Source organism: Cyrtonyx montezumae, unplaced genomic scaffold (assembly GCF_038088225.1).
Source record: "Cyrtonyx montezumae isolate F1298 unplaced genomic scaffold, pur_monq_1.0 scaffold_23, whole genome shotgun sequence".
Classification (NCBI taxonomy): Eukaryota; Metazoa; Chordata; class Aves; order Galliformes; family Odontophoridae; genus Cyrtonyx; species Cyrtonyx montezumae.
In genome coordinates this window covers 6,627,337-6,635,452 of record NW_027071970.1, presented here as the reverse complement: position 1 = coordinate 6,635,452, position 8,116 = coordinate 6,627,337, and positions in this window count along the sequence as shown.

Here is an 8,116-nt window from a genome sequence, read left to right as displayed (position 1 = left end):
ATTAGTAAAAAGATCAGTGAAATTCCAAAAGTCCCTTCTTCAGACCTGACAGTAGTTCTGAATGGAGGCTCTTACCAGCCCATTTTGTTGAGGTGGTTTGATGTTGCAACCTGGCTGCTAATATAAAGAAATGAGAGTAAAATAGTGGATGAAACTGAGATAGCACAGCAGGTTATGGCTTGTATGTGGCAAATTTGCTTTTGTTTTACCACTTTGAACACCACCCACCCCTGCTTACACCAGAGTGTAATGGTGCTGCCTGTACTCCCCCAGGACCAAGAATTTCATATAATTTAATAGTTTCTGTAATTAGGTATTTGTGAAACTGAAATGCTCTGATGAAAGGTGCTGTAAAACTATTACCAACTCTTGCCATGAAAGGACTCCACCCAACCTGGAATATAGATGCTGTCCTCAATGTACATCATTACTAATCCAAATCAGCAGTACTTGTGGCCTGATTTAAATCCTCCTGAAGTCCAAGATGAGTTCTGTGGGTTTCAGTAGGGCCTCAGGAATTCTAGAATGGAAATTAAGTCAAATCAGCCTTTTCTTCTCTCAAAATTAGGACCTCCTTTTCCTTGGTAATGACAGGAGCAAAACTACTTAAAGTCAGTCACCATTTGCTGTTGAGAGCTGCATGAGGAATTATCATGTTGTATGAGGAATCATCAAGTCTAAAGACTTATAGTTGTTCTGTGTATTAACACAAGACTCTGCAGGGCCCTGTCCCCACTCCACCCTCTTCCTGCTGTGGATTTCTACTAGAGGATTCTATTTTACATTTAGTGTTTCTCGTACTCAAGGAATGATCTAAAACATCTCAAAACACAGCTGTTAAGGTTATCTACATCCAGCCATCAGGCTGGATATTGATTATTTAATACTGATAGACCAGAGATATCAGCACAGATATCTAGACTGACCCCGTAACAGTGAAGAAAGGGCAGACAGCCATCAGCCTAGCTTGCTGCTGCTCAGTAGTGACTCTGGTACCAAACACGCCACGCGTTCTTTAAGAAGGGGAAGAAGGAAGAACATTCCACTGCCATTCCTGTTCTGTCCTCAAAGAAGCAAATGAAGGAGAGAAGTAATTGTTTGCTGGTTACTACAGGAAAGGTTGTTTGCTGGGTCTTTATAAACCAGTACAACAGGATTGTTTGCTTTCAGCTGCTTAGATATTAAAGAAACAAAAATGATTTCAGCGTTTTCATCTCAGGGATAGTTGGCATCTCTAGAGGTGCAGCACTCTTTCACCTGCTTCAGCACAAATGTTACGCACACCCCTCCAGAAGTCCTCTGCCACTGCCTTCTTTCTCTTTACCTTGATGGCATCTCCCATCGCTGGCCCTGGCAAACAAGAGAATGGTGTTTCAGCCATGCAAAGAGAGAGCCCCACGTGCTGTGCCACACTCAAGGCCAGCCTCATCCATCTTCTCCTTTCTCAGCCTCTTCGTTACTTCAGTAATTAGAATTATCAGGACTGAAACTCCGTGGACATTATTGCTGCTTAGTGTGAAGTTAACAAGAGAGCCAGATTTACAGCGTTCCAGCCAGACAGAGAATTAAGAAAAGTTATGAATGATTGCCCAGTTCCAGGGATATGTACTCCAGGATCTTATTTTGCCAGAGACTCCACATCAACTTTAGCCTCTAGGAGGAATCCGCCTGCATTTTTCTCATTGAAATACCAGTCAGATCAGTGGCAGGATACAAACAAACACACATGAAAAATTAAGGTTCAATGGCCCAAATCAATTATATGTTAAGGGCACTGCTCAGGACTCAGTAGGAAACACTTGAAACAGGAAAAAAAAGAACTAAATGGGATCATTCACTGAACTGACCTGAAAATAAGACAGAAATTTGGGAAATAAGTTTGATGCAAACCAGTTTTGTGTAGTGATGGTGGTGGATATAAAAAATAAAAGGGGTAGGGGAAAGAAAGAAATTTCTTTGACTCAAGTAGTGTTTCAGACTTCTGGGTACTCCTATGACCAGCACAGTAAAACAAAGCAATTCTCATGCCTTCCTTGCACACAGGTGTTGTAATGCAGTTTACTTCCAGAAATAACATAAAATTTTAGACAAGCAGTTTGTAGAAATCCTGAAACCATATCTTTATCAAAGCAGGACAACTACAGCTCTTCTGTACCAAACAAAAGCAGTCATTTAAAGCAAGAATATCTTCCAAGGACAAGGACCAGGTACTGTGACTGGACTTCTGATTTAAGCACACAGGCGTGAGGTGGGGAGAAACGGCTCCACCGCTTCAGGACATCAGAACAGAACTGCTTCCCACACTGGCTGCACACCCAAGCTCTCCTCACAGTACCCAGCTGCCAAGGTACGTTGTAAACGCAATAGGAACAGTTACAGCAATTCATCAAGGTCTAAAGAACAGAGGAAAGACCTATCATTTTTCTTCCCCAAAAGCACAGAGTACTTTTACAAACAGTGATGAACTTAATAGATAGTGAGCTTCTCGACAACAAAACTTTCAGATTATTTGAAGATCCCTTACTTCTCTTGACTGCTTTGGATTCTTGGGACAGAAACAGTGCTCTGTAGCGACCCATAAAGTGAGCTACAAACCCCGTTCATGCATTATGAAATAACCCCTACACCTGGCAGCTGAGATCAGAACCAGATGTGCAGCACATCCAGGCAGGAGCAGGGCTGCTGCTGTCAGCACTGAGCTGGCTGAGGGATGCACTTTTCCATCCCAGCGATTGTCTGGAGAGACTTCATCAAATGCATCTCTTTTGCCTCCACTCTTCTTAAGGCAGAGGTTGACCATGAACATCCTCAGACCTCCTGTGTGTCAGCTCTCAACACTTGAGCGTCTGCATGCCCTTTCCTCCCCAGTCAGAAATGCATATTTTGCTGCTCCAGTTGCATAATTCCCTGATTCAGCTGCATGCTTGGTTGGCCTGGCAGGAGCCTGGGACAGGCGTTGAGATTCTGGATACATTGCCAATTGTGCAGTGTGCTTTGTTGATGGGGGCCGTAGAATTTAATAGCTGAAATTTCATACACTTTACTAATCAGGCCACATTCTTTGCTAATTGAGGTGCATATTTTAGTAGTCGATTTTGTTGTTGTTGTTGTTTAATCCTTCACTGATCTTGGGAAGGATCCTGCTCTGCTCCCTCTGAAGCGAGGGGGAATTTTGCCATGGTCTTCCCTGGGAGTAAGATTTTCACCAGAAGGTTGGGATCATTGATTTCTTCTCTTAAAAGAAACAACAGAGACTTGAGATTTTTTTCAGCCAGCAAGTGAACAGCTGAATGCTAGGTGAGAGATGGCACTGCCATAGAGACCCCTTCCATGGGCACTGGATTAAGCAGGTAATATTTTATGGGCATACAGAGACCTGACATTTTGACTGTGTGATTCTTTCTTACATTCTTCCTTCAGGATAAACAAGCCACTTCTCCACACATCTTGTTCATCTGATACAGACATACAGGAGGAAACATCACACATCTTATCTTCAAACTCTCTCCCACTTGCTCTAACTCTTACTCTTATGTTGCTGCAGTCTTTAGTTGGGGGGTTCCAGAGTGGGCACTGTTTTGCTACAAAGCACCCACACAACCCTAGAACATCACCGTGGCCCTCAGCTCTGACTGCCACAGACCACCATCCCTCACACACACGGTGCCCATTCCAAGGAATCCGCTGTGGTTTTCATACTGCTAACTGCACGCCAGCAGAGAATTCATTTCTCATTTCTGCTAAACCGAACCAGATTTGAACCGACCATTCAGAGGAGGATTTTTTCCTAGCGTAGCAACACTATCAGAATGTAGCCAAAACAGATAAAAATAATGAAGCCTACAGAGCGCAGTGCAGACCTTGATGAGAGAGAACAAGTACAGCTTAGTCCAAAAAATAACAACATAGAGTGAGAGATGTGCACACGTGTCTACGTGCATGATTTTCACTGCCACATTTAAGCAGATAAGTGATAGAAAATGCCTAAGTTTTATTCTGCAAAAGAAACTGTCCCACATGTTTAGAGACTACAGGCAGTGCACGATCACACCAATAACTGACATGAGAATAAGTCATGCCTGGGAAAATGAGGGGGAGGCTGCTGCTTTTAGGAGGCACTTCTGCTATGGTACTCATGGCCAGTGCTTAACTGGTTCTGGTACTGCCTGCTGGGAAAGCAAACAGTCCTGGCTTCAGAACTAGAGATCGACAGGAGCTGGCTGGGAACTCAGGAAAAAGAAAAATTGAACATAACAAATCGGGTTTGCTGATGCATTCAGAGTGCCACCGTTGGAACTCACACCCAAGCAAATATTTGTTCCATCTCATGACTGTCCAGGCAAAATTAGAACAAAGATAGCCCAGGATGGATGTAACGACTTCGGGCAGCGAGCGGTTACACAGTGTAAGCATGCAGCTGGGTGCAGGAGTCGTTCACCCCCAGAAACAAGCCCAAGGGGAGGGAAAGCTTCCAGATCACATGTTGCAGGTCTGAGTTAAAAGAGAGGCAAAAGACAGAAACCAACAGCTGTACAGTTCTATAGATTAAAGCGCGCACCTTTGTGAAGTTGGTGCTTGGTACTTTAGAACCAAAATCATGGTTTAAGTAAAGTTCTCAGTAGCTGTCTTCACGCGAGTGTGATAAAACATCTTCCTTTGAGCCACGAAGTCGGTGTGTGCTGCTAAGTGCTGCGGCAGGCTGAACCACACCGTGCTGCTTTCCCCCCAGAAAAACAATCCCCCGCATTTCTTCGACTTATTTACACATAACTAAAGACGTACTTCTACACAATATTATTTTCTTATGCCATAGCGGCTCGTGTTTCATAGATGTGAGAGTCTCTACAAGAAGCAGGAAATCCTGCTCCTACCAGAGCCCACGGGGCAGGTCCCCATGAGGGCAGCGGGTCGGGGCTGTGTCCCATCTCGGAGCACCCAGCTCCCGTCGCCCCGCAGCCGCCCCGTGCTCCCGGCACTGCCCTGCGCTGCATCCTCACCTGCACCCCCCCCCCGACCGCCAGCGGAGCACCCTTCCCTGCCGCTACTCACCTGCTCTCAGTACCACAGGTGATGTGAACGAGGCAGGAGAGCAAAAGGAGGGTAACGCGACGCGAGGTGCTACCCCTCGTTTCGGCCGTCTTTGGGCAAGTGATCCGATTTCTGCCAGGAACGCCGATACATCCGTATCCACGGGACTTGCCCGCACCGAATCGCAATGACCCGCGGCGGACTCCCGCACGCGGCCCTAAGGAGCCGGCCACGGATCCACCCGCGGGCGGGGGCCGAGGGCAGCCCCGCCGCATCCCCGCGTCCCCGAGCCCCGCTCCCGGCGCAGCCGCCCGCCCGTCGGGTGTGTGCCGGCCCTGACCGCTGTCCGCGCCGCGAGCCCGCCGCGCCGTGCCGTGCCGTGCCATGCAGTGCCATGCAGTGCCGTGCCCTGCGTGCCGCCGGGGGCGGGCAGGGGCTGCCCGAGGTTACCTTACTGCCTCCCGCCCCGCCGAGGCAGAGCGCAGCGGCCGCCGCCAGGACGAGCTCTGCGCCGGTGAAGCTCCGGCCCATGGCGCGGGGCGCTGAGCGGAGCCGTGCCGAGCCGAGCCGAGCCGAGCCGAGCCGTGCTGTGCCGTGCCGAGCGGGGCTTTGCGGAGCCGTGCCCTGAGCGGGCGCCGCTGCCAGGGACCCCCCGAGCCCGGCCTCCCCGCCCCTCGCCCCCTCCCCTGGCCGCTCCCGGCCCCTGCCCTCCCCCGGGAGGCACCTGCGGCGCGGGGCGGGGGGACCTGGGCTGGAGGGGAGTGGGGCTCGCGGGGATTTGTCCTTTCCGGGCTCGGAAAGTGCCGGGCTGGAGGCGGTGCGGCCCCGCTGGCAGCGGCCGGAGCGGCTCCGGGGGAGAGGTTCCTCCTGCGGAGAGATGGGGGCGATGGGGGCTGCGTGCTGCTGGCGGGCAGGGCCGTGCCCGGAGTCCGGACAGGGTCAGAGGAGGGGGAAAGGGGAAAAGTGCTCGAGTCTTTTCCGGGAGGAAAAATCAGCCCGGCTTTGCGTGATCAAGGAGGGAAGGGAAGGAGTGCCACCGTGCATCGTAAGGGAGCCCAAAGAGAGGGAGCTGCACGAAAACCGGCAGTCTGCGTCCAGCAGCCGCTTAACTTCCCTGGAGGTGATGGGACGGCAGGGGACACTCCTCATTCCGCGGCATTTTGTGGGTTGCTAGCTGAGCTCTCCTGTCCCCGTCCTGCGACGAGCACGAGGCAGCTCTGCAGCCCCAGAGCAGAGAAGACTCTGTCCTCGCAGGTGCAGCAAACTCTAGCTACAGTTAGTTCTCATATTCTGCAACTAAGAGTAGAATTTTGGGTCAAAAGATTATGGTTTTTACAGAAGGCAGTGCCTTTACGCTTGGAGCTGTTTCCTGGAGCTCAGTTACACACACAGCCGTGAAGCAGTGAGCAGACCCACTGCCAGCAGCAGCAGCAGGTGGGTGAGGCTTTGGCACAGCTTGCCCAGAGAGCTCCTGTGCTGGCCCCTGTTGAACAAGGGGCACTGGCATGGCAGGTCCCGAAGTCCTCCTTCCCAAATACAGGCATTCACTTTGCTTTCAGGGGACAGTAATTAAAAATTCTCCCATAACACCTTCTGCTGGTTTCCAAGCAGGTGCACATACTGTATAACTGGGGACACTGGGAGAAAATAACAACGAGATAAGCCCAAGGCTCAGATGGGATCAGGAATGCACTCACTCCCCTCTGCACCAGGCCCTCCCCAGGGAGCCCTGTGTTTGCCGGGGGGAAATGTCTCTTCAAAGAAGGGTGCATGAGCAATATCTCAGTAGCTTAATTGGATTGTTTTTCCTCCTTGCACTGAGGGCAGAAGAAGATGCAAATAATTCTTCATCTGGTCAATTCTTATTTCACTCTTTTCTTTCCAGGGCAAATGTGTATGTGATGTTCCCAGGCTGTGACCCTGTTGGTTATTTGCTGTTATGGCTCATGTTCAAATTTACATTTTGCTCCTCCCGTGTAATATTCCTTCAAGTTACCTGTCAACTAAAACGGCATAGACAGCCACATGATGTCTGTTCTGAGCAGCAGGGAGCAGAGGGACTTTTCCCAGCAGAATGCTTCTGCCTGAAGGGCAGTCTGTGCTCTGTGGCACAGCACTGCACTGCTGTTCTTAACAGTGGCAGTTAAACCTCGGGGCAATGTCACCATAAATGCATGTTAAGCTTTGAAAAATCCCTGAAACAAGAAATCTACTTCTTCCTACATGAGGCTCAGCGTGACAGAAGTAAATATAGAGATCCCTTCTGCTCTTTCCTTATGTTAACACACAGACGTTGAGGACGTAAGGGCTAGCTGGCAAAAAAAAAATACTCAAAGAGTGGGTTTATTGCCACTTGGACAGGACTGGAAATACCTGTATGAAAGAAAGAGAATGTGCTCAAGTCTGGCAGTGCTGCACTCTTTTTAAGGATCTTACAACCCTGTTATTTGGATTCTTTTCCAGGGGTCATCTGAGTGCAGGCCCCCGTAATCCTTCTGAGGCAAGTGGGCAGTGCTGTGGGCTGTGCTGCTGCTCTGAGCTGGAGACCTTGAAGCGCAGTGCAGACACAAATGTATGCGGGTTCCTCACGTTTGTTTACTCCACTCTTGGCCCAGCCACTTCTGTCCGTATGTCTATGCAGATCTCTGCAGCACGACCTGCCTGCACAACACTCCATCACTATGGCTTAGCAATAACTTAGCACCCAGAATGAAGGACCAAACTGAGAGCAGTCTGCTCAGAAGGATTTTCAGCTCAGAGCTGTGACCCCTCCAAGCTGTAGCTTTTATGGAGGTTCTGCTCTATATGTGTGAGCTCCTTCTCTTGGCAGGCAGTGGGACACTGCATGGGCATGGTCAACTTGAGGTGGCACGCAGGATGAGAACCAAAAGATGTCTGGTTGCCTGCTGAAGGTGTCAGCCACGAGGCCAGGCATGCAGGCACAGCACTGAGGCCACCAGCAGTGCTTCCAACGCCTCCCAGGGAACATCTGGCTGCTGAGTCGGTTTCCCACAGTGTCTGGGGCACATCTGTGTCAGACAGCTGGGGTACAGCAGAGAGATTTACCGGAGGGATCAAGAAAGGGCAG